We start from the raw sequence: 27,375 nt of genomic DNA, 5'->3' as shown, positions 1-27,375 counted from the left end.
TAGGGAGAGTTAGGGTCTCCAACAGGGATAGGGAAGGTCAAGTCTCCAACAGCACTAAGAGGGTAGGAGTCTCCAACAGAGATAGGAAAAGTTAGAATTCCCGAGGGACCAAAGGAAGGGTGGGTCTCAACAAGGAATGAGAGGGTGGAGTCTCCAACAGGGACCAAGAGGGTGGGGTCTCCAACATACTAAGGAAAGTTAGGGTCTCCAACAGGATAGGGAGAGTTAGGGTCTCCAACAGGGATAGGGAGAGTTAGGGTCTCCAACAGGGCTAGGGAGAGTTAGGGTCTCCAACAGGGATAGGGAGAGTTAGGGTCTCCAGCAGGGCTAGGGAAGTTAGGGTCTCCAACAGGGATAGGGAGGTTGGGGGTCTCCAACGGGATAGGGAGAGTTAGGGTCTCCAACAGGGCTAGGGAGAGTTAGGGTCTCCACAGGGGGGAGAGTTTAGGGTCTCCAACAGGGATAGGAAAGTTAGGGTCTCCAACAGGGATAGGGAGAGTTAGGGTCTCCAACAGGGGATAGGGAAGTTAGGGTCTCCAACAGGGCTACCAGAATTAGGGTCTCCAACAGGACTAGGGGAGAGTTAGGGTCTCCAACAGGGCTAGGGTCTCCAACAGGCTAGGGAGAGTTAGGGTCTCCAAGGGCAGGGACTAGGAGGGAGTTAGGGTCTCCAACAGGATAGGGACAGTTAGGGTCTCCAACAGGCTAGGGAGAGTTAGGGTCTCCAACAGGGATAGGGAAGTTAGGGTCTCCAACAGGGATAGGGAGAGTTAGGGTCTCCAACTGGGATAGGGAGGGGATTAGGGTCTCCAACAGGACTAGGGAAGTTAGGGTCTCCAACAGGGGATAGGGTCTCCAGAGGGTTAGGGTCTCCAACAGGGATAGGGAGAGTTAGGGTCTCCAACAGGATAGGGAGGAGTTAGGGTCTCCAACAGAGATAGGGAGAGTTAGGGTCTCCAACAGGGATAGGGAGAGTTAGGGTCTCCAACAGGCACTAGGGAAGTTAGGGTCTCCAACAAGGATAGGGAGAGTTAGGGTCTCCAACAGGGCTAGGGAGAGTTAGGGTCTCCAACAGGGATAGGGAGGGTTAGGGTCTCCAACAAGGGATAGGGGAGTTAGGGTCTCCAACAGGGAGATAGGGAGAGTTAGGGTCTCCAGGGATAGGGAGGGGTTGGTCTAGGGAGGGAGTTAGGGTCTCCAACAGGGATAGGGAGAGTTAGGGTCTCCAACAGGGATAGGGAGAGTTAGGGTCTCCAACAGGGATAGGGAGAGATAGGGTCTCCAACAGGGCAAGGGGGAGAGTTAGGGTCTCCAACAGGACTAGGGAGAGTTAGGGTCTCCCAACAGGGACTTAGGGAGAGTCTTGAGGAGGGTCTCCCAGGGCACTAGGGAGAGTTAGGGTCTCCAACAGGGATAGGGAGAGTTAGGGTCTCCAACAGGACTAGGGAGAGTTAGGGTCTCCAACAGGGATAGGGAGAGTTAGGGTCTCCAACAGGGATAGGGAGAGTTAGGGTCTCCAACAGGGATAGGGAGAGTTAGGGTCTCCAACAGGGATAGGGAGAGTTAGGGTCTCCAACAGGGATAGGGAGAGTTAGGGTCTCCAACAGGGATAGGGAGAGTTAGGGTCTCCAACAGGGATAGGGAGAGTTAGGGTCTCCAACAGGGATAGGGAGAGTTAGGGTCTCCAACAGGGATAGGGAGAGTTAGGGTCTCCAGCAGGATAGGGAGAGTTAGGGTCTCCAACAGGGATAGGAGAGTTAGGGTCTCCAACAGGGATAGGGAGAGTTAGGGTCTCCAACAGGACTAGGGAGAGTTAGGGTCTCCAACAGGGACTAGGGAGAGTTAGGGTCTCCAACAGGAATAGGAGAGTTAGGGTCTCCAACAGGAATAGGGAGAGTTAGGGTCTCCAACAGGGATAGGGAGAGTTAGGGTCTCCAACAGGGATAGGGAGAGTTAGGGTCTCCAGGACAGGGATAGGGAGAGTTAGGGTCTCCAACAGGACTAGGAGAGTTAGGGTCTCCAACAGGGATAGGAGAGTTAGGGTCTCCAACAGGGATAGGGAGAGTTAGGGTCTCCAACAGGGATAGGGAGAGTTAGGGTCTCCAACAGGGATAGGGAGAGTTAGGGTCTCCAACAGCACTAGGGAGAGTTAGGGTCTCCAACAGGGATAGGGAGAGTTAGGGTCTCCAACAGGGATAGGGAGAGTTAGGGTCTCCAACAGGGATAGGGAGAGTTAGGGTCTCCAACAGGGAAAAGGAGAGTTAGGGTCTCCAACAGGACTAGGGAGAGTTAGGGTCTCCAACAGGATAGGGAGAGTTAGGGTCTCCAACAGGACTAGGGAGAGTTAGGGTCTCCAACAGGGATAGGGAGAGTTAGGGTCTCCAACAGGGATAGGGAGAGTTAGGGTCTCCAACAGGGATAGGGAGAGTTAGGGTCTCCAACAGGGATAGGGAGAGTTAGGGTCTCCAACAGGGATAGGGAGAGTTAGGGTCTCCAACAGGACTAGGGAGAGTTAGGGTCTCCAACAGGGATAGGGAGAGTTAGGGTCTCCAACAGGACTAGGGAGAGTTAGGGTCTCCAACAGGACTAGGGAGAGTTAGGGTCTCCAACAGGACTAGGGAGAGTTAGGGTCTCCAACAGGGATAGGGAGAGTTAGGGTCTCCAACAGGGATAGGGAGAGTTAGGGTCTCCAACAGGGCTAGGGAGAGTTAGGGTCTCCAACAGGACTAGGGAGAGTTAGGGTCTCCAACAGGGATAGGGAGAGTTAGGGTCTCCAACAGGGATAGGGAGAGTTTGGGTCTCCAACAGGGCTAGGGAGAGTTAGGGTCTCCAACAGGACTAGGGAGAGTTAGGGTCTCCAACAGGGATAGGGAGAGTTAGGGTCTCCAACAGGATAGGGAGAGTTAGGGTCTCCAACAAGGATAGGGAGAGTTAGGGTCTCCAACAGGGATAGGGAGAGTTAGGGTCTCCAACAGCACTAGGGAGAGTTAGGGTCTCCAACAGGGATAGGGAGAGTTAGGGTCTCCAACAGGGATAGGGAGAGTTAGGGTCTCCAACAGGGATAGGGAGAGTTAGGGTCTCCAACAGGGATAGGGAGAGTTAGGGTCTCCAACAGGGATAGGGAGAGTTAGGGTCTCCAACAGGACTAGGGAGAGTTAGGGTCTCCAACAGGGATAGGGAGAGTTAGGGTCTCCAACAGGGATAGGGAGAGTTAGGGTCTCCAACAGGGATAGGGAGAGTTAGGGTCTCCAACAGCACTAGGGAGAGTTAGGGTCTCCAACAGGGATAGGGAGAGTTAGGGTCTCCAACAGGAATAGGGAGAGTTAGGGTCTCCAACAGGGATAGGGAGAGTTAGGGTCTCCAACAGGGATAGGAGAGTTAGGGTCTCCAACAGGACTAGGAGAGTTAGGGTCTCCAACAGGATAGGGAGAGTTAGGGTCTCCAACAGGGCTAGGGAGAGTTAGGGTCTCCAACAGGGATAGGGAGAGTTAGGGTCTCCAACAGGGCTAGGGAGAGTTAGGGTCTCCAACAGGACTAGGGAGAGTTAGGGTCTCCAACAGCACTAGGGAGAGTTAGGGTCTCCAACAGGACTAGGGAGAGTTAGGGTCTCCAACAGGGATAGGGAGAGTTAGGGTCTCCAACAGGGATAGGGAGAGTTAGGGTCTCCAACAGGGCTAGGGAGAGTTAGGGTCTCCAACAGGACTAGGGAGAGTTAGGGTCTCCAACAGGGATAGGGAGAGTTAGGGTCTCCAACAGGGATAGGGAGAGTTTGGGTCTCCAACAGGGCTAGGGAGAGTTAGGGTCTCCAACAGGACTAGGGAGAGTTAGGGTCTCCAACAGGGATAGGGAGAGTTAGGGTCTCCAACAGGGATAGGGAGAGTTAGGGTCTCCAACAAGGATAGGGAGAGTTAGGGTCTCCAACAGGGATAGGGAGAGTTAGGGTCTCCAACAGCACTAGGAGAGTTAGGGTCTCCAACAGGGATAGGGAGAGTTAGGGTCTCCAACAGGGATAGGGAGAGTTAGGGTCTCCAACAGGGATAGGGAGAGTTAGGGTCTCCAACAGGGATAGGAGAGTTAGGGTCTCCAACAGGGATAGGGAGAGTTAGGGTCTCCAACAGGACTAGGGAGAGTTAGGGTCTCCAACAGGGATAGGGAGAGTTAGGGTCTCCAACAGGGATAGGGAGAGTTAGGGTCTCCAACAGGGATAGGGAGAGTTAGGGTCTCCAACAGCACTAGGGAGAGTTAGGGTCTCCAACAGGGATAGGGAGAGATAGGGTCTCCAACAGGAATAGGGAGAGTTAGGGTCTCCAACAGGGATAGGGAGAGTTAGGGTCTCCAACAGGGATAGGGAGAGTTAGGGTCTCCAACAGGACTAGGGAGAGTTAGGGTCTCCAACAGGGATAGGGAGAGTTAGGGTCTCCAACAGGGCTAGGGAGAGTTAGGGTCTCCAACAGGAATAGGGAGAGTTAGGGTCTCCAACAGGGATAGGACAGTTAGGGTCTCCAACAGCACTAGGGAGAGTTAGGGTCTCCAACAGGGATAGGGAGAGTTAGGGTCTCCAACAGGGATAGGGAGAGTTAGGGTCTCCAACAGGGATAGGGAGAGTTAGGGTCTCCAACAGGGATAGGGAGAGTTAGGGTCTCCAACAGGACTAGGAGAGTTAGGGTCTCCAACAGGGATAGGGAGAGTTAGGGTCTCCAACAGGGATAGGGAGAGTTAGGGTCTCCAACAGGGATAGGGAGAGTTAGGGTCTCCAACAGCACTAGGGAGAGTTAAGGTCTCCAACAGGGATAGGGAGAGATAGGGTCTCCAACAGGATAGGGAGAGTTAGGGTCTCCAACAGGGATAGGGAGAGTTAGGGTCTCCAACAGGGATAGGGAGAGTTAGGGTCTCCAACAGGGATAGGGAGAGTTAGGGTCTCCAACAGGGATAGGGAGAGTTAGGGTCTCCAACAGGACTAGGGAGAGTTAGGGTCTCCAACAGGGATAGGGAGAGTTAGGGTCTCCAACAGGGATAGGGAGAGTTAGGGTCTCCAAAGGATAGGGAGAGTTAGGGTCTCCAACAGGGATAGGGAGAGTTAGGGTCTCCAACAGCACTAGGGAGAGTTAGGGTCTCCAACAGGGATAGGGAGAGTTAGGGTCTCCAACAGGGATAGGAGAGTTAGGGTCTCCAACAGGGATAGGGAGAGTTAGGGTCTCCAACAGGGATAGGAGAGTTAGGGTCTCCAACAGGACTAGGGAGAGTTAGGGTCTCCAACAGGACTAGGGAGAGTTAGGGTCTCCAACAGGGACTAGGGAGAGTTAGGGTCTCCAACAGGGATAGGGAGAGTTAGGGTCTCCAACAGGGATAGGGAGAGTTAGGGTCTCCAGGACAGGGGATAGGGTCTCCAACAGGGAGAGTTAGGGTCTCCAACAGGATAGGGAGAGTTAGGGTCTCCAACAGGGATAGGGAGAGTTAGGGTCTCCAACAGGACTAGGGAGAGTTAGGGTCTCCAACAGGGCTAGGAGAGTTAGGGTCTCCAACAGGACTAGGGAGAGTTAGGGTCTCCAACAGGGCTAGGGAGAGTTAGGGTCTCCAACAGGGCTAGGGAGAGTTAGGGTCTCCAACAGGGATAGGGAGAGTTAGGGTCTCCAACAGGGATAGGGAGAGTTAGGGTCTCCAACAGGGATAGGGAGAGTTAGGGTCTCCAACAGGACTAGGGAGAGTTAGGGTCTCCAACAGGGATAGGGAGAGTTAGGGTCTCCAACAGGGATAGGGAGAGTTAGGGTCTCCAACAGGGCTAGGGAGAGTTAGGGTCTCCAACAGGGCTAGGGAGAGTTAGGGTCTCCAACAGGGATAGGGAGAGTTAGGGTCTCCAACAGGGATAGGGAGAGTTAGGGTCTCCAACAGGGATAGGGAGAGTTAGGGTCTCCAACAGGGATAGGGAGAGTTAGGGTCTCCAACAGGACTAGGGAGAGTTAGGGTCTCCAACAGGGATAGGGAGAGTTAGGGTCTCCAACAGGGATAGGGAGAGTTAGGGTCTCCAACAGGGATAGGGAGAGTTAGGGTCTCCAACAGGGATAGGGAGAGTTAGGGTCTCCAACAGGGATAGGGAGAGTTAGGGTCTCCAACAGGACTAGGGAGAGTTAGGGTCTCCAACAGGGATAGGGAGAGTTAGGGTCTCCAACAGGGATAGGGAGAGTTAGGGTCTCCAACAGGGATAGGGAGAGTTAGGGTCTCCAACAGGACTAGGGAGAGTTAGGGTCTCCAACAGGGATAGGGAGAGTTAGGGTCTCCAACAGGAATAGGGAGAGTTAGGGTCTCCAACAGGGATAGGGAGAGTTAGGGTCTCCAACAGGGATAGGGAGAGTTAGGGTCTCCAACAGGACTAGGGAGAGTTAGGGTCTCCAACAGGGATAGGGAGAGTTAGGGTCTCCAACAGGGCTAGGGAGAGTTAGGGTCTCCAACAGGGCTAGGGAGAGTTAGGGTCTCCAACAGGGCTAGGGAGAGTTAGGGTCTCCAACAGGGCTAGGGAGAGTTAGGGTCTCCAACAGGGCTAGGGAGAGTTAGGGTCTCCAACAGGACTAGGGAGAGTTAGGGTCTCCAACAGGGCTAGGGAGAGTTAGGGTCTCCAACAGGGATAGGGAGAGTTAGGGTCTCCAACAGGGCTAGGGAGAGTTAGGGTCTCCAACAGGGCTAGGGAGAGTTAGGGTCTCCAACAGGGATAGGGAGAGTTAGGGTCTCCAACAGGGATAGGGAGAGTTTGGGTCTCCAACAGGGCTAGGGAGAGTTAGGGTCTCCAACAGGACTAGGGAGAGTTAGGGTCTCCAACAGGGATAGGGAGAGTTAGGGTCTCCAACAGGGATAGGGAGAGTTAGGGTCTCCAACAAGGATAGGGAGAGTTAGGGTCTCCAACAGGGATAGGGAGAGTTAGGGTCTCCAACAGCACTAGGGAGAGTTAGGGTCTCCAACAGGGATAGGGAGAGTTAGGGTCTCCAACAGGGATAGGGAGAGTTAGGGTCTCCAACAGGGATAGGGAGAGTTAGGGTCTCCAACAGGGATAGGGAGAGTTAGGGTCTCCAACAGGGATAGGGAGAGTTAGGGTCTCCAACAGGACTAGGGAGAGTTAGGGTCTCCAACAGGGATAGGGAGAGTTAGGGTCTCCAACAGGGATAGGGAGAGTTAGGGTCTCCAACAGGGATAGGGAGAGTTAGGGTCTCCAACAGCACTAGGGAGAGTTAGGGTCTCCAACAGGATAGGGAGAGATAGGGTCTCCAACAGGAATAGGGAGAGTTAGGGTCTCCAACAGGATAGGGAGAGTTAGGGTCTCCAACAGGGATAGGGAGAGTTAGGGTCTCCAACAGGATAGGGAGAGTTAGGGTCTCCAACAGGGATAGGGAGAGTTAGGGTCTCCAACAGGGCTAGGGAGAGTTAGGGTCTCCAACAGGAATAGGGAGAGTTAGGGTCTCCAACAGGGATAGGGAGAGTTAGGGTCTCCAACAGGACTAGGGAGAGTTAGGGTCTCCAACAGGGATAGGGAGAGTTAGGGTCTCCAACAGGGATAGGGAGAGTTAGGGTCTCCAACAGGGATAGGGAGAGTTAGGGTCTCCAACAGGACTAGGGAGAGTTAGGGTCTCCAACAGGGATAGGGAGAGTTAGGGTCTCCAACAGGGATAGGGAGAGTTAGGGTCTCCAACAGGATAGGGAGAGTTAGGGTCTCCAACAGGGATAGGGAGAGTTAGGGTCTCCAACAGGGATAGGGAGAGTTAGGGTCTCCAACAGGGATAGGGAGAGTTAGGGTCTCCAACAGGACTAGGGAGAGTTAGGGTCTCCAACAGGGATAGGGAGAGTTAGGGTCTCCAACAGGGATAGGGAGAGTTAGGGTCTCCAACAGGGATAGGGAGAGTTAGGGTCTCCAACAGGGATAGGGAGAGTTAGGGTCTCCAACAGGGATAGGGAGAGTTAGGGTCTCCAACAGGACTAGGGAGAGTTAGGGTCTCCAACAGGGATAGGGAGAGTTAGGGTCTCCAACAGGGATAGGGAGAGTTAGGGTCTCCAACAGCACTAGGGAGAGTTAGGGTCTCCAACAGGACTAGGGAGAGTTAGGGTCTCCAACAGGGATAGGGAGAGATAGGGTCTCCAACAGGAATAGGGAGAGTTAGGGTCTCCAACAGGGATAGGGAGAGTTAGGGTCTCCAACAGGGATAGGGAGAGTTAGGGTCTCCAACAGGACTAGGGAGAGTTAGGGTCTCCAACAGGGATAGGGAGAGTTAGGGTCTCCAACAGGGCTAGGGAGAGTTAGGGTCTCCAACAGGACTAGGGAGAGTTAGGGTCTCCAACAGGGATAGGGACAGTTAGGGTCTCCAACAGGATAGGGAGAGTTAGGGTCTCCAACAGGGATAGGGAGAGTTAGGGTCTCCAACAGGGATAGGGAGAGTTAGGGTCTCCAACAGGGATAGGGAGAGTTAGGGTCTCCAACAGCACTAGGGAGAGTTAGGGTCTCCAACAGGGATAGGGAGAGTTAGGGTCTCCAACAGGGATAGGGAGAGTTAGGGTCTCCAAAGGGATAGGGAGAGTTAGGGTCTCCAACAGGGATAGGGAGAGTTAGGGTCTCCAACAGCACTAGGGAGAGTTAGGGTCTCCAACAGGGATAGGAGAGTTAGGGTCTCCAACAGGGATAGAGAGAGTTAGGGTCTCCAACAGGGATAGGGAGAGTTAGGGTCTCCAACAGGGAAAAGGGAGAGTTAGGGTCTCCAACAGGACTAGGGAGAGTTAGGGTCTCCAACAGGACTAGGGAGAGTTAGGGTCTCCAACAGGGATAGGGAGAGTTAGGGTCTCCAACAGGGACAGGGAGAGTTAGGGTCTCCAACAGGGATAGGGAGAGTTAGGGTCTCCAACAGGGATAGGGAGAGTTAGGGTCTCCAACAGGACTAGGGAGAGTTAGGGTCTCCAACAGGGATAGGGAGAGTTAGGGTCTCCAACAGGACTAGGGAGAGTTAGGGTCTCCAACAGGGCTAGGGAGAGTTAGGGTCTCCAACAGGACTAGGGAGAGTTAGGGTCTCCAACAGCACTAGGGAGAGTTAGGGTCTCCAACAGGACTAGGGAGAGTTAGGGTCTCCAACAGGGATAGGGAGAGTTAGGGTCTCCAACAGGGATAGGGAGAGTTAGGGTCTCCAACAGGGCTAGGGAGAGTTAGGGTCTCCAACAGGACTAGGGAGAGTTAGGGTCTCCAACAGGGATAGGGAGAGTTAGGGTCTCCAACAGGGATAGGGAGAGTTTGGGTCTCCAACAGGGCTAGGGAGAGTTAGGGTCTCCAACAGGACTAGGGAGAGTTAGGGTCTCCAACAGGGATAGGGAGAGTTAGGGTCTCCAACAGGGATAGGGAGAGTTAGGGTATCCAACAGGGCACTAGGGAGAGTTAGGGTCTCCAACAGGGATAGGGAGAGTTAGGGTCTCCAACAGGGATAGGAGAGTTAGGGTCTCCAACAGGGCTAGGGAGAGTTAGGGTCTCCAACAGGACTAAGGAGAGTTAGGGTCTCCAACATGGATAGGGAGAGTTAGGGTCTCCAACAGCACTAGGGAGAGTTAGGGTCTCCAACAGGGATAGGGAGAGTTAGGGTCTCCAACAGGGATAGGGAGAGTTAGGGTCTCCAACAGGGATAGGGAGAGTTAGGGTCTCCAACAGGGATAGGGAGAGTTAGGGTCTCCAACAGCACTAGGGAGAGTTAGGGTCTCCAACAGGGATAGGGAGAGTTAGGGTCTCCAACAGGAATAGGGAGAGTTAGGGTCTCCAACAGGGATAGGGAGAGTTAGGGTCTCCAACAGGGATAGGGAGAGTTAGGGTCTCCAACAGGACTAGGGAGAGTTAGGGTCTCCAACAGGGATAGGGAGAGTTAGGGTCTCCAACAGGGCTAGGGAGAGTTAGGGTCTCCAACAGGACTAGGGAGAGTTAGGGTCTCCAACAGGGATAGGGAGAGTTAGGGTCTCCAACAGGGATAGGGAGAGTTAGGGTCTCCAACAGCACTAGGGAGAGTTCGGGTCTCCAACAGGGATAGGGAGAGTTAGGGTCTCCAACAGGGATAGGGAGAGTTAGGGTCTCCAACAGGGATAGGGAGAGTTAGGGTCTCCAACAGGGATAGGGAGAGTTAGGGTCTCCAACAGGGATAGGGAGAGTTAGGGTCTCCAACAGGACTAAGGAGAGTTAGGGTCTCCAACAGGGATAGGGAGAGTTAGGGTCTCCAACAGCACTAGGGAGAGTTAGGGTCTCCAACAGGGATAGGGAGAGTTAGGGTCTCCAACAGGGATAGGGAGAGTTAGGGTCTCCAACAGGGATAGGGAGAGTTAGGGTCTCCAACAGCACTAGGGAGAGTTAGGGTCTCCAACAGGGATAGGGAGAGTTAGGGTCTCCAACAGGAATAGGGAGAGTTAGGGTCTCCAACAGGGATAGGAGAGTTAGGGTCTCCAACAGGGATAGGGAGAGTTAGGGTCTCCAACAGGACTAGGGAGAGTTAGGGTCTCCAACAGGGATAGGGAGAGTTAGGGTCTCCAACAGGGCTAGGGAGAGTTAGGGTCTCCAACAGGACTAGGGAGAGTTAGGGTCTCCAACAGGGATAGGGAGAGTTAGGTCTCCAACAGGGATAGGGAGAGTTAGGGTCTCCAACAGCACTAGGGAGAGTTTGGGTCTCCAACAGGGATAGGGAGAGTTAGGGTCTCCAACAGGGATAGGGAGAGTTAGGGTCTCCAACAGGGATAGGGAGAGTTAGGGTCTCCAACAGGGATAGGGAGAGTTAGGGTCTCCAACAGCGCTAGGGAGAGTTAGGGTCTCCAACAGGGATAGGGAGAGTTAGGGTCTCCAACAGGGATAGGGAGAGTTAGGGTCTCCAACAGGGATAGGGAGAGTTAGGGTCTCCAACAGGACTAGGGAGAGTTAGGGTCTCCAACAGGGATAGGGAGAGTTAGGGTCTCCAACAGGGATAGGGAGAGTTAGGGTCTCCAACAGGGATAGGGAGAGTTATGGTATCCAACAGCACTAGGGAGAGTTAGGGTCTCCAACAGGGATAGGGAGAGTTAGGGTCTCCAACAGGGATAGGGAGAGTTAGGGTCTCCAACAGGGATAGGGAGAGTTAGGGTCTCCAACAGGGATAGGGAGAGTTAGGGTCTCCAACAGCACTAGGGAGAGTTAGGGTCTCCAACAGGGCTAGGGAGAGTTAGGGTCTCCAACAGGGATAGGGAGAGTTAGGGTCTCCAACAGGGCTAGGGAGAGTTAGGGTCTCCAACAGGGATAGGGAGAGTTAGGGTCTCCAACAGGGATAGGGAGAGTTAGGGTCTCCAACAGGGATAGGGAGAGTTAGGGTCTCCAACAGGGATAGGGAGAGTTAGGGTCTCCAACAGGGATAGGGAGAGTTAGGGTCTCCAACAGGGATAGGGAGAGTTAGGGTCTCCAACAGGGATAGGGAGAGTTAGGGTCTCCAACAGGGATAGGGAGAGTTCGGGTCTCCAACAGGGATTAATCAAAATGAATGACTTCAGACTTCTGTATACGGCTGTGCAGAAGTAGAGGCCTTGTGTACAGTTCAGCTGTGTATATTTTTCAAGGTGCTGGTTGAATAACAGGATGTACTTTCAATACAGTATCTGTATACGTTTCTCTTTTGCAGAATGTTTTGTGGTGAGCCTGCCAGAAAGCAAGCTTTTAAGTTAAGCTCTGGGAAGCTGTGTAGCTGGCATCAACAGGAAGCTGTTTAGGCACATCTCACCTTCTCACCTCCGTTTTGTTCATCGGCCTTAGCAGGGTTAAAGAAAAAAGGGTGTAGCAAAACGTGCAGATGATGATGGTGGTTCCCACGCAGCCTTCCTCTTCTTCTGTCCATCTTCCAGCTGTTCCACCAACATGGTCAGAAGGTAACATCTCTCCCAAGGAGAGATCACAGCGACCCCTTAGCTTCCTCATTAGCTTCCTCATTCCTGAGAGCAAGGAAACCCTTTTTGCCCAAGGCATTTCAATTTCATAGGTTCTTTCCATTCCTGTAGTTAAAAATTCCATCTACATCTATCTACTTTTCAATATAAACCATTTCAGCAAATGAACAGTATAAATCTTCCCTCACCTGCACCTTTCACATGGATTTATAAGGCTTCAATTACATGTGAAGTATATCTGTTGTTGTCCTCTGAGGATCATAAAGTAACCCATGAACATGTCAGGCTATAGATCAAACATTCAAAAGTTTAAACGTTTAATTAATTCCCAATTTCATTTTAAAAAATCATAAAAAGCTAAAAAATAATAATAATTTAAAAGCAACACAAGGAAACAACTAATGTGACATGGTTCTTAATGTAGATGTTTACATTGGAAGGATACATTTGCAGTCTAGTACTATAGACCTGTTTTAAAGGGAAAGTTAACCCGAAATTACTGATGAATAATTTCAACATGAAGTCAAGAAAATGTAATATCGATACTCTTCACTTGCATTGGATTTGTACCACGAATGCTAAAAGTTAGCATTTAGAAACAGTGGCCAGGTAAATAAAACCAAAGCATGGATTGCTGTCTATAGACTGCATACAGGGTAAGGAAACAAATGTAATTTTGTAATTTGGGGGAACTATCCCTTTAACTAGTTTCATTAAATGGTAACAGATCCCCCAATCATGCAGCTTCTTGCAACTCACAGACACTCACTAACCACAAATAATTTACTGGCCTTTGTGCTGAGATACAGTGCCTTTGGAAAGTATTCAGACCCCTTGACTTTGTCCACATTATGGATTAAATCAATGTTTTTCCTCAGCAATCTACACACAATACCCCATAATGACAAAGCAAGAACATGTTTTTAGAGATTTTTACCAAAGTATTTAAAATATGAAACAAAAATACCTTATTTATGTAAGTACTCAGATCCTTTACTATGAAACTTGAAATTGAGATCAGGTCCATTCTGTTTCCATTGATCATCTTTGAGATGTTTCTACAACTTGATTAGAGTCCACCTGTGGTAAATTCAATTGATTGGACATGATTTAGAAAGCCACACACCTGCCTATATAAGGTCCCACAGTGCATGTCAGAGCAAAAACCAAGTCATGAGGTTGAAGGATTTGTCCATAGAACTCCAAAACAGGATTGTGTTGAGGCACAGATCTAGGGAAGGGTACCAAAACATTTCTGCAGCATTGAAGGTCCCCAAGAACACAGTGGCCTCCAATGGAAGAAGTTATAGACTCTTCCTAGAGCTGGCAGCCAAACTGAGCAATTGGGGGAGAAGGACCTTGGTCAGGGATGTGATCAAGAACCTGATGGTCACTCTGACAGAGCTCTAGAGTTCCTCTGTGGAGAACCTTCCAGAAGGACAACCATCTCTGCAGCACTCCACCAATCAGGCCGTTATGGTAAAGTGGCCAGATGGAAGTCACTTCTCAGTAAAAGGCACATGACAGTTCGCTTGGAATTTGCCAAAAGGCCCTTAAAGACTCTCAGACCATGAGAAACAAGATTCTCTGGTCTGATGAAACCAAGATTGAACTATTTGGCCTGAATACCAAGTGTCACATCTGGAGAAAACCTAGCACCATCACTACGTTGATCCATGGTGGTGGCAGAATCATGCTGTGGGGATGTTTTTCAGTGGCAGGCACTGGCAGACTAGTCAGGATCGAGGGGAAAGGTGAACAGAGCAAAGTACAGAGAGATCCTTGATGAAAACCTTCTCCAGAGCGCTCAGGACCTCAGACTGGGGCAAAGGTTTACCTTCCAACAGGACAACGATACTAAGCATACAGCCAAGACAACGCAGGAGTGGCTTCGGGACAAGTCTCTGAATGTCCTTGAATGTCCCAGCCAGAGCCCGGACTTGAATCCCATCGAACATCTCTGGAGAGACCTAATAATAGCTGTGCAATAACGCTCCCCCTCCAACCTGACAGAGCTTGAGAGGATCTGCAGAGAACAATGTGAGAAACTCCACAAATACCGGTGTGCCTGGCTTGTAGCGTCAAAGTACTGAGTAAAGGGTCTGAATACTTAAGTAAATGTGATATTTCAGTGTTTTGGGGGGAGGGGCAAAAATGTCTAAAAAGCTGTTTATGCTTTGTCATTATGGGGTATTGTGATGTCATTATGGGGTATTGTGATGTCATTATGGGGTATTGTGATGTCATGGGGTATTGTGATGTCATTATGGGGTATTGTGATGTCATTATGGGGTATTGTGATGTCATTATGGGGTATTGTGAAGTCATTATGGGGTATTGTGGCGGCAGGGTAGCCTAGTGGTCTAGTAATTGGAAGGTTGCAAGTTCAAACCCCCGAGCTGACAAGGTACAAAATCTGTCGTTCTGCCCTTGAACAGGAAGTTAACCCACTGTTCCTAGGCCGTCATTGAAAATAAGAATTTGTTCTTAACTGACTTGCCTAGTTAAATAAAGGTCAAATAAAAAATAAATAAATTGTGTGTACATTGATGAGGGTAAAAAAACAATTTAATACATTTTAGAATAATGATGTAATGTAACAAAATGTCGAAAAAGTCAAGGGGTCTGAATACTGTCCGAATGCACTGTATACTACTCATGATATTGTACAGTTAAAGACGGGGCGGCAGGGCAGCATAGTGGTTAGAGCGTTGGACTAGTGACAGAGAGGTTGAAAGTTCAAATCCACGAGCTGACAAGGTACAAATCTGCCGTTCTGCCCCTGAACAAGGCAGTTAACCCACTGTTCCAAGGCCGTCATTGAAAATAAGAATTTGTTCTTAACTGACTTGCCTGGTTAAGTAAAAGGTCAATATATATATATATATAAAGATATATATAAAGATGCATAACTTCAGACTTTTGTATATGGCTGTGCAAAAAAAATAAATAGAGGCCCAGTCCACGTGTGTATATTTTTCAAAGTGCTGGTTGTGGAACAAGAGATAATATATAGTGCCTTGCAAAAGGATTCAGACTCCTTGGATTTGTTAACATTTAATTGTGGGATTAAAATGTGGGATTAAAATGGATTTAATTGTCATTTTTTGTCAACAATCTACGAAACAATTTTGTAATGTCAAAGTGGAAGATAAAAAAATATATACAGAACTGAACTATGGTCTGAACTATGGTTTAAGTATTCATCCCCTTTGTTTTTATGCAAGCATACATTAATTCAGGCGTAACATTTGGATTAACAAATTGCATAAATTAGATGGAATCACTCAGTCTGAAATAATAGTGGTTGACATGATTATTTAATGACTCCCCCTTCCTCTGTCCTCCGATACATACAACCTCTGTAAGGTTCTTCCGTCAAATATTGAATATCAAGCACAGATTCAATTACAAAGACCAGGGAGCTTTTTGAAAGCCTCATAAAGAGGGCAGTGATTGGTAGATGGGCAACAATAACACATCAGACATTGAATATCTCTTTAAGCGTAGTCAAGTTAATAATTATGCTGTGGATGATGTATTGAACCACCCAGATATGTCAAAGATACAGTCGTCCTTCTGAACTGAGCTGCAGGACAGGAAGGAACCTGCTCAGCGATGTCAACACGAGGCCATTGGTGGTTTTAAAACAGTCACAGAGTTCAATGGAGGGAGAAAACTGAGGATGGATCAACAACATTTTGGTAACTTCACAATATTAACCTAAATGACAGAGTGAATAGAAGGAAGGTACAGAATACAAATATTCCAAAACATGCAACAAGGCACTAAAGTAATACTGGAACAAAAAAACAGAGCAAAGGAATATATCTACTTTTTGGTCTAAATGTGGCGTTATGTTTTTGGTCTCGACTTATGTTTGTGGCAAATCAAACACAACACATCACTGAGTAATTGGTTTCTTATTTTCATGGATGGTGGTGGCTGCATCATGATATGGGTATGCTTGACACCAGCAAGTACTGGGGAGTTTTTCAGAACAAAAAGAAATGGGATGGAGCTAAGCACAGGCAAAATCCTTGAGGAAAACCTGGTTCATCCCAGATGATGATGGTGGTTCCCAGTTGATGATGGTTCCCACACAGCCTTTCTCTTCTTCACTAACATGGTCAGAAGGTAACATCTCTCCCAGATGATGATGGTTCCCACACAGCCTTTCTCTTCTTCACTAACCTGGTCAGAAGGTAACATCTCTCCCAGATGATGATGGTTCCCAACATGGTCAGTAACATCTCTCCCTTTCTCTTCTTCACTAACCTGGTCAGAAGGTAACATCTCTCCCAGATGATGATGGTTCCCACGCAGCCTTTCTCTTCTTCACTAACCTGGTCAGAAGGTAACATCTCTCCCAGATGATGATGGTTCCCACGCAGCCTTTCTCTTCTTCACCAACATGGTCAGAAGGTAACATCTCTCCCAGATGATGATGGTTCCCACGCAGCCTTTCTCTTCTTCACTAACATGGTCAGAAGGTAACATCTCTCCCAGATGATGATGGTTCCCACACAGCCTTTCTCTTCATCACTAACATGGTCCGAAGGTAACATCTCTCCCAGGTGATGATGGTTCCCACACATCCTTTCTCTTCTTCACTAACATGGTCAGAAGGTAACATCTCTCCCAGATGATGATGGTTCCCACACAGCCTTTCTCTTCTTCACTAACATGGTCCGAAGGTAACATCTCTCCCAAGGAGAGATCACAGTGACCTCTTAGATCACAGAGGCTTCCTCATTCTTAAGAGCCGGAAAACACTTATTGTCGTTAACGATTCCACTTCCATCCATTTTTTTTTTAAATATATAAATCCTTTCAGCAAATTAACATTATAAATCTTCCCTCACCTACACCTTTCACTGGGATTTATAAGGTTTCAGTAACATCTATACCTATTGTTACCCTCTGTGATCATTAAGTCATCCAGAAACACTTCAGGCTATAGATCAAACGTTCAAAAGTTTATTCTACTTAATTGTTTAATAAACAAATCCAAACCAATTCGGTAAAGTTCAAATAAAATAAATACTTAAACTTACTTTGAATAAAATCACTTTTTAATTCAAATAAATCCTAAAAAGCATCCAATCAAATTAAATGTTTATTGGTCACATACATATATTTATCAGATGTTATTGCTTGGTGTAGCGAAATGCACACAAGAAACACAACGAAACAACTACCTGAATACTGTAGGTCTTGTACTCTTACTGCAATGGGCTAAATCAGGGTCACACAGAGTGTTCAGATCGGCTTTGAAACAACAGTATATACCTCACACACATGGTTATGTCAGATACACAGTTGAAATGTATTCAATTTTGAGTTTGCATCCCAATATTATACGCACAGTAAGAACATCACAGAAGATTGAAATATAACATAGAAACACCTGAATTTTTCCGGTAGTTTAGAATATTGTTGTATTTATTTATTAATTATTAAATTATGAAAAATATTAATATAAATTCACCCATGACGCCATTAGAGGGCGATTTGGTCATTTGACTGCAGGAAAGGGGTGCTGCAAATGTAACCTGTGGATAGGCAGGCTAACTTTGCAGACTACACTCTTAGAACCTAAAAGTGTTCTCTGGCTATCCTCATAGGAAAACCCTTTATATAACCCTTTTGGGTTCCAAGTAAAACCCTTTTGGGTTCCAAGTAAAACCCTTTTGGGTTCCAAGTAAAACCCTTTTGGGTTCCAAGTAAAACCCTTTTGGGTTCCATGTATAACCCTTTTGGGTTCCAAGTAAAACCCTTTTGGGTTCCAAGTAAAACCCTTTTGGGTTCCAAGTAAAACCCTTTTGGGTTCCAAGTAAAACCCTTTTGGGTTCCATGTATAACCCTTTTGGTTCCAAGTAAAACCCTTTTGGGTTCCATGTATAACTCTTTTGGGTTCCATGTATAACTCTTTTGGGTTCCATGTATAACTCTTTTGGGTTCCATGTATAACCCTTTTGGTTCCAAGTAAAACCCTTTTGGGTTCCATGTATAACCCTTTTGGTTCCAAGTAAAACCCTTTTGGGTTCCAAGTAAAACCCTTTTGGGTTCCAAGTAAAACCCTTTTGGGTTCCATGTATAACCCTTTCCACAAAGGGCTCTACCTGGAACCAAAAGGGTTCTACCTGGAACCAAAAGGGTTCTCCTACAGGGACAGACAAATAACCCTTTGGAACCCTTTTCTCTAACAGTGTGGCACTATAGACCCCAGTCTTAACTAGTCTGATGCAATTGGTAACAGATCCTCTGTGTGTCTCTCCGATCATGCAGCTTCTTGGGTCTCAGATACTAACCACAAGCTATTTCCTTTAGTTCTGTGGGGAGTCACGTAAGTGACGTCTCATGTGTTGTCGTCTTTTGGCATCTATACAGGAGCTACTGTAAAGGGTAATTGTCATTGTCATTTTGCCTCATTCTGAAACAGACAGGTGAGTCCAGGGCATTTTTATTTTGATGTAGCCTGAAAAGGCTTTGCTCACAGAGCAATCCTTTAAACACAAAATTATTCTGTGAACACATTCTCACAAATGTGCACCTTCTATCAGATTTCTCAACCAAACATTTATATGTTTGTGTTGCATTTAGGATGGATGTGCCAAAACCATGGCTGAAACTACTGAAGAAACATGTTGTGTCAAATGTGGGTTGTATCTTCATCCTTCTGGGCTTGGAGAAGATTGTGGAGATGGAGTATAGGTGTCCCTGCGATCCTAACTGGAACAGGCTGTTTACGTCTACATTCTTTATCCTTCCTGCCATTACAGCATTCATGATGATGCTAAAAATACTAGGACCTGGGTGTAACAAAGTGTGTAAGGGGGCACTTGTGTATTTGTCAAGCCTCATCCCTCCATTGGTGTGGTTGATCATACTGTTCTTCGATGGCCAGTACTTTGCTTGTGCAAAGTCAAACTGGAATGGCACATTTGTCACTGCAAATGAAGATGCTCCTCGGAAATGGTGTGAGCCAGATGAGGATGTACCCACTCAAATGGATCACCATCGGGAATTCCTTGTTCAGTCTCAGGTGAGAAACCAGACCAATATATTACATTAATGATATGTAGCTTTTTAAAGAATGTAAATTACATGCCTTGTGATTAAAAAAACAATAAAGAGTTCACCCCGGTCCCCACCACTTGGTTTGGTAAACAGCTGAGGGATGGGGCTGGAGAAATGTTTTCACTGAATTAAATTGCAGAGCGCCAAATTCAAAATACAGAAATACTCATAATAAACATTCATAAAATATACAGGTGTTATACATCGGCTTGAAGATGAACTTCTTGTTAATCCAGCCGCTGTGTCAGATTTCAAAAAGGCTTTAACCCAAAAACATACCATGCGATTATCTGAGGACAGCGCCCCGCTTACAAAAGCATACAAACATTTTCCAGGCAAGTATATTACTCACGAAAGTCAGAAATAGCGATAAAATTAATCACTTACCTTTGATGATCTTCTTATGGTTGAACTCACAAGACTCCATGTTACACAATAAAATGTTTGTTTTGTTCGATAAAGTCCCTCTTTATATCCAAAAAACTCAGTTTTGTTCAATAATCCACTGGCTCAAAGACGGTCACAACAGGTAGACGAATAGATCCAAATAGTACTGGTAAAGTTCATCGAAACATGTCAAAACAATTTTTATTATTCCTCAGGTTTTCTATTGTCTTTATAATCAATAATATTTCAACCGGACCACAGTCTATTCAATACAAAGGAAAAAGTACGGATGGCACGCTCCCGGTTTGTGCGCGCAAAAATCTCTTGTTCGTTCGACCGACCACTCAGAAAATGGTGTCATTCTTACTAATTTTTCAGAATAAAAGCCTGAAACATTGTCTAAAGACTGTTGACATCTAGTGGAAGCCATAGGAACTGCAATCTAGGTCCCATCCTTTTATATGGTGGATAGGCTTTCAATGGAAAAACACTCAATTCAAAAGAATGCCACTTCCTGGATGGATTTTCCACATGTTTTCGCCTGCCATATCAGTTATTATATTATTGTAACAGTTCTGGAAACTTTAGAGTGTTTTCTATCCAAATCTACCAATTATATACATAACCTAGCTTCTGTGCCTGAGTAACAGGCAGTTTACTTTGGGCACGCTTTTCATCCGGACGTCAAAATACTGCCCCCTACCCCAGAGAGGTTACCTTCTCTGGGATATGTGGGACGGTAGCGTCCCACTTGGCCAAAAGCCAGAAAAAATGTAGCGCGCCAAATACAAATATATTACTATAAAAATCAATCTTTCATGAAATCACACATGAAAGACACCAAATTAAAGCTACACATGTTGTGAATCCAGCCAATGTGTCTGATTTCAGAAAGGATTTACTAGGAAAGCACACCAAACAATTATGTTAGCTCAGTACATAGCCACAGAAAAACACAGCCATTTTCCCAGCAAAAGATAGTAGTCACAAAAATATTAAATTAATCACTAACCTTTGATGATCTTCATCAGATGACACTCATAGGACATCATGTTACACAATACATTTATGTTTTGTTCGATAATGTGCATATTTATATCCACAAATCTCGGTTTACATTGGCGCCATGTTCAGAAATGCCTCCAAAATATCCTGAGAAATTGCAGTGAGCCACGTCAAATTACAGAAATACTCATCATAAACTTTGATGAAAGATACATGTTTTACATAGAATTAAAGATACACTTGTTCTTAATGCAACCGCTGTGTCAGATTTTTTAAAAAAATTACGTAAAAAGCACACCATGCAATAATCTGAGACGGCGCTCATATTTAACAACATTTCTCCGCCATGTTGGAGTCAACAGAAATACGAAATTACATCATAAATATTCCCTTACCTTTGATCATCTTCATCAGAATGCACTCCAAGGCATCCTAATTCCACAATAAATTGTTATTTTGTTCGATAATGTCCATTACTTTTGTCCAAGTAGCTACTTTTGCTAGCATGTGTAGTACACGTGTTCAAATGCTCACACAGATGCAGGCAAACATCGGATGAAAACTTCAAAAAGTTATATTACAAGTCGAATAAACTGGTCAAAGTAAGTAGGGAATCAATCATCAGGATGTTGTTATCATATATATCCAATAACGTTCCAACCGGAGCATTCCTTCATGTCTGTAGAAGTTATGGAACGCATGGCGACATCATGTGATATCATGAGGAAAGCGCGAGAGCAGGAACTGGCAATCTGCCAGACCACTGACTCATTCCCCTCTCATCCGGCCCCACAACACAGTATAAACTTCATTCAACGTTCTACCAACTGTTGACATCTAGTGGAAGGCGTGGGAAGTGGAAACAGATCCATATATTACAGGGAATTGAATAGGCAATGAGTTTAACATCGACCAGCCTCAGAATTCTCACTTCCTGTTTGGATTTTTTCTCAGGTTTTTGCCTGCCGTATTAGTTATGTTATACTCACAGACATCATTCAAACAGTTTTAGAAACTTCAGAGAGTTTTCTATCCAATAGTAATAATACTATGCATATATTAGCATCTGGGACAGAGTAGGAGGCAGTTCACTATGGCCACGCAATTCATCCAAAAGTGAAAATGCTGCCCCTATATCAACGTTTTTAAACAATCCTCTTAAAAGCACCCGTGAGGAAAAAGCTGTTGTTGATCTATTGCATACACTGATTCTGTTTTCTATTTTCATGATTCCTCTTGTTTTAGGGCATTGGTATGGCTCTGCTCTTGGTCATCTGTGCGGCAGTCACACTATCTGTGTTCAAAGACTGCTACTGTGGAAAATGCTGTGGGGATGTAGACGAAGAAAACGAAGAAAGAAAAAATGACGAAGAAATTGAGTTGAATTTAGAAATGATTCAACTACCAGCAACAGGGTTAGGGAATCAATCATGAATGAACTGATGGATGCACATTTTTGTATTTTTTCTTTATTTAACCAGGCAAGTCAGTTAAGAACACATTCTTATTTTCAATGACGGCCTGGGAACAGTGGGTTAACTGCCTGTTCAGGGGCAGAACGACAGATTTGTACCTTGTCAGCTCAGGGGTTTGAACTTGCAACCTTGCGGTTACTAGTCCAACGCTCTAACCACTAGGCTACGCTGCCACCCCACATGCACACACACACACACGCAAGCGCACATGCATTTTGGGCCCAATTGGCCATTTTCCCTCCCCGGTGTCATGTGACTCGTTAGGGTTACAAGGTCTCAGGTGTGAATGGGGAGCAGGTGTGTTAAATTTGGTGTCATTGCGCACACACTCCCTCATACTGACTGGTCACTGGAAGTTCAACATGGCACCTCATGGCAAAGAACTCTCTGAGGATCTGAACAAAAGAATTGTTGCTCTACATAAAGATGGCCTGGGCTATAAGAAGATTGCCAAGACCCTGAAACTGAGCTGCAGCACGGTGGCCAAGACCATACAGCGGTTTAATTGGACAGGTTCCACTCAGAACAGGCCTCGCCATGGTCGACCAAAGAAGTTGAGTGCACATGCTCAGGGTCATATCCAGAGGTTGTCTTTGGGAAATAGACGTATGAGTGCTGCCAGCATTGCTGCAGAGGTTGGGGGTGGGGGGTCAGCCTGTCAGTGCTCAGACCATACGCCGTACACTGCATCAAATTGGTCTGCTTGGCTGTCGTCCCAGAAGGAAGCCTCTTCTAAAGATGATGCACAAGAAAGCCCGCAAACAGTTTGCTGAAGACAAGCAGACTAAGGATATGGATTACTGGAACCATGTCCTGTGGTCTGATGAGACAAAGATAAACTTATTTGGTTCAGATGGTGTCAAGCGTGTGTGGCGGCAACCAGGTGAGGAGTACAAAGACAAGTGTGTCTTGCCTACAGTCAAGCATGGTATTGGGAGTGTCATGGTCTGGGGCTGCATGAGTGCTGCCAGCACTGGGGAGCTACAGTTCATTGAGGGAACCATGAATGCCAACATGTACTGTGACATACTGAAGCAGAGCATGATCCCCTCCTTTCGGAGACTGGGGCGCAGGGCAGTATTCCATCATGATAACGATCCCAAACACACCTCCAAGACGACCACTGCCTTGCTAAAGAAGCTGAGGGTAAAGGTGATGGACTGGCCAAGCATGTCTCCAGACCTAAACCCTATTGAGCATCTGTGGGGCATCCTCAAACGGAAGGTGGAGGAGTGCAAGGTCTCTAACATCCACCAGCTCCGTGATGGAGGAGTGGAAGAGGACTCCAGTGGCAACCTGTGAAGCTCTGGTGAATTCCATGCCCAAGAGGGTTAAGGCAGTGCTGGAAAATGATGGTGGCCACACAAAATATTGACACTTTGGGCCCAATTTGGACATTTTCACTTAGGGGTGTACTCGCTTTTGTTGCCAGTGGTTTAGACATTAATGGCTGTGTGTTGAGTTATTTTGAAGGGACAGCAAATTTACACTGTTATACAAGCTGTACACTCACTACTTTACATTGTAGCAAAGTGTAATTTCTTCAGTGTTGTCACATGAAAAGATAACCTCAAATATTTACAAAAATGTGACGGGTGTACTCACTTTTGTGATGTACTGTATCTATGGTTAAAAGCAGTGCACTATATATGGTTAAAATTATTGCAGTGTAGGGAATACTGTAGGGAATAGGGTGCAATTGGAGAGAACCTTGTAGAGCTGAGCCGCCATAGTATCTTGTCATTGCAGTGGCCTGCCTGTGTCTGTCTGTTTGGGTGGTCCTGACTGCAGAGTGTCAGGCCCATCCATCACACAGCAGATTATGCTGCAGAATCAGCCCAGTGGGGCGTGGCCTGCAGGTAGCAACAGCTGCAGTGCCGCAGTCCCCATGTGGACGGTGCACATTCTAGGACATCCTCAGCCCCCCAACGCTTTACCCTTCCTTGAGTCAATCGTCATTGTATACCACTTAGCAGACACGTATCCTAAGTGACTTACAGTACAGTTGATTGCATGTATTCAGTATGTTTTTGACAATTGACTCAAGAAGGGGTGAGACGTGAGGCTGAGTACATCCTAAAATGTACACCACACAGGAGGACAGCATCTCTGTCAGCTCTCATCCATCTTGACTTGTTCTGCCCACTTCAGTCTGCAGTCGTCCCACAGAACAGTCGGGGGGGGGGGGGATCTAAACCCACAGGTCTGTTCTGTTTCACCGCCTGCTGATATCCTGGTTCAAATATTGACAGACCTGTCAATCACTACTCACTCAACATGAGTGTCCTTTGAGTATCAGTGATAGACTTGCACCATTGTGTAGGCTCGGCCCTACACAATAGATGACAGCGGAAAACGCCAAAAGACTAGTCAGCCCCCCCTCTGAGGGGCCAACATACTCCTGTTACAGTATTCAGAGTTCAGAGGACTGACTATTTGAATGTGACAGAATAATACTATATTATCCATGACTGGTATCTATATGAACCTTGTTCACTGAGGATGAAGCTGATGCTATCGACAGTATATGTTTGATCTGTGTGGTTACTTGTGTCTCTGTACAGGGTGAACTCTGAATTACTATATGCAAAAAGGTTGACTGATCCTCTCAGGAATTCTGTCTGATTTACACTGGCCTCATCCCCCACACAAACATTTACATGATCAAATCAAAGTTTATATGTCACGTGCGCCGAATACAACAGGTTCTAACCAATAGTGAAAAAAAGGTGTTAGGTTTGTACAGAAATAAAACAACAGTAAAAAGACAGGCTATAATACAGTAAAGAGGCTATAAAAGTAGCGAGGCTACATACAGACATACAGGCTGATTGAGGTAGTATGTACATGAAGATATGGTTATGTGACACCATGTGGAGATTGGGCCTTGGTGGTCAGGTTACACTGTAAACTTGGTATCGTTTGATTGGTCAAAATTGGTTGGTCTTGAGTTGAAAGGTGACACCTTCCGATGTTATAAACGGAATTCAATGCCTTTGTTCTCTCTCTTCTCCTGTATCCTGTATGATCAATTCAAACTCCCTAGGCTCCTGGCCTAGGAAGCATCTCTTTGTTCATGCGTTGTGTTGTAAGTTAATCTTAGGATCTATATGCTTGGAAATATGCCATGTAACGTTTGCAACTTAAGCTTTATTAAATATCTGCCTTTGATATAAACATTTCTCAGACCAATTGTTTTTAGTCTCGTCAACTCATTGCCTAATGCTTGTTTGTATATTTTAATCATCTTTATGAAGTCAGACAATCTTTTTATTCGGCTAATTGCTTAGTGATATTACAAGTCACACGTGAGGGATTTAAAATAGCATGTAGATTTTACATAAACATGCCAAATATTACTGCCCACTACAATTTCATTCCAGCCATGTCATCATTTATCACTTGCGACAACAACGATTGTATCCCTAACAGCCACACTCAATTTGTTCCTCTCTCCCCCTCCCCAGATCCCTCCCCTCCCCAGATCCCTCCCCCTCTCCAGATCCTCCCCCAACCTCTCCCCAGATCCCTCCCCCTCCCCAGATCCCTCACCCTCCCCAGATCCCTCCCCAGATCCCTCCCCCTCTCCAGATCCTCCCCCAACCCCTCCCCAGATCCCTCCCCCTCTCCAGATCCCTGCCCCTCCCCAGATCCCTCTCCAGATCCCTCCCCCTCCCCCAACCCCTCCCCTTCTCCAGATCCCACCCCACCCCCTCTCCAGATCCCAACCCCTCCTCAGATCCCTCCCCCAACCACTCTCCAGATCCCTCCCCCAACCCCTCTCCAGATCCCTCCCCCAACCCCTCTCCAGATCCCTCCCCAGATCCCTCCCCCAACCCCTCCCCAGATCCCTCCCCCTCTCCAGATCCCTCCCCCAACCCCTCCCCAGATCCCTCCCCCTCTCCAGATCCCTCCCCAACCCCTCCCCAGATCCCTCCCCCTCTCCAGATCCTCCCCCAACCCCTCCCCAGATCCCTCCCCTCTCCAGATCCCAACCCCTCCTCAGATCCCTCCCCCAACCACTCTCCAGATCCCTCCCCCAACCCCTCTCCAGATCCCTCCCCCAACCCCTCTCCAGATCCCTCCCCCAACCCATCCCCAGATCCCTGCCCCTCTCCAGATCCCTCCCCATCCCCATATCCCTCCCCTCTCCAGATCCCTCCCCCAACCCCTCCCCAGATCCCTCCCCCAACCCCTCCCCAGATCCCTCCCCCTCTCCAGATCCCAACCCCTCTCCAGATCCCTCCCAGATCCCTCCCTAAACCCTCCCCAGATCCCTCCCCCTCTCCAGATCCCTCCCCCAACCCCTCTCCAGATCCCTCCCCAGATCCCTCCCCCAACCCCTCCCCAGATCCCTCCCCCTCTCCAGATCCCTCCCCCAACCCCTCCCCAGATCCCTTCAATGTTTGCAGGTCTGTAATGTGTAAAGCAATATGGTGGAAGCTCCACCACACCCATCCAGACCCCAGACTGTAGATCTGAAAACATTAAGGGCCAAGGAGAAGAGGTAGGGGTAGGGAATCGTTTCCAGAAATGATGATTGATGCGAAACCAGGCCTGCGTACAATACAGCATAGCTAAGTAGTGTGAAAAGGCCAAGAGCATTAAAACCTTGTGATTCAAACCCTGTAGACCCATTATAGAAATGGTAAAGCTATGCAAAGACACTTAACCATTCTGAAACCGCTACGGCTGTTGCAAAAGGACCAATCAGCTCGAAGCACCAACCTGGAAAAAGGAATGTGTGCATTTGTTTGATCTTGCTCAGTGCACTAGGTGGGCGGAGTTTGCGCTTTTAGGACCAATGGAATGGTCTCAAACCCGGGACGAGGTAAAACTAACGGACCTAATAACACCATCACAATACAACGGGGACAGACAGCGTTTCAGTCACAGGAAGAAAGGAAGGAAGAGGAGGTTCATGTGAAACAGGCTCAATTTTCTGGATTAAAAATACATGATTCCTCTTCTCCAGCCTCACTCCTACTGTCTGTTGGTTGACGAATGGCTTAACAAAATGAAATATTCTCAGTGAAATATTTAATAGAGTAGGTTAGCAAATGTAAAAGTGGAAGAGCGATATCATCAAAGAGGAGAGGGAGATGGTATACCTGTGAGTGCTGGTACCTCAGGCCTGGGTAAGCCTTTGTAGCTGTGAGTGATGGTATCTCAGGCCTGGGTAAGCCTCTGTGGCTGTGAGTGATGGTATCTCAGGCCTGGGTAAGCCTCTGTGGCTGTGAGTGATGGTATCTCAGGCCTGGGTAAGCCTCTGTAGCTGTGAGTGATGGTATCTCAGGCCTGGGTAAGCCTCTGTAGCTGTGAGTGATGGTATCTCAGGCCTGGGTAAGCCTCTGTGGCTGTGAGTGATGGTACCTCAGGCCTGGGTAAGCCTCTGTAGCTGTGAGTGATGGTATCTCAGGCCTGGGTAAGCCTCTGTAGCTGTGAGTGATGGTACCTCAGGCCTGGGTAAGCCTTTGTAGCTGTGAGTGATGGTATCTCAGGCCTCGGTAAGCCTCTGTGGCTGTGA

This window comes from Oncorhynchus keta, chromosome 17, assembly GCF_023373465.1.
Source record: "Oncorhynchus keta strain PuntledgeMale-10-30-2019 chromosome 17, Oket_V2, whole genome shotgun sequence".
NCBI lineage: Eukaryota > Metazoa > Chordata > Actinopteri > Salmoniformes > Salmonidae > Oncorhynchus > Oncorhynchus keta.
The sequence above is the reverse complement of the archived record's forward strand: the minus strand, read 5'-3'. Positions refer to the sequence as shown.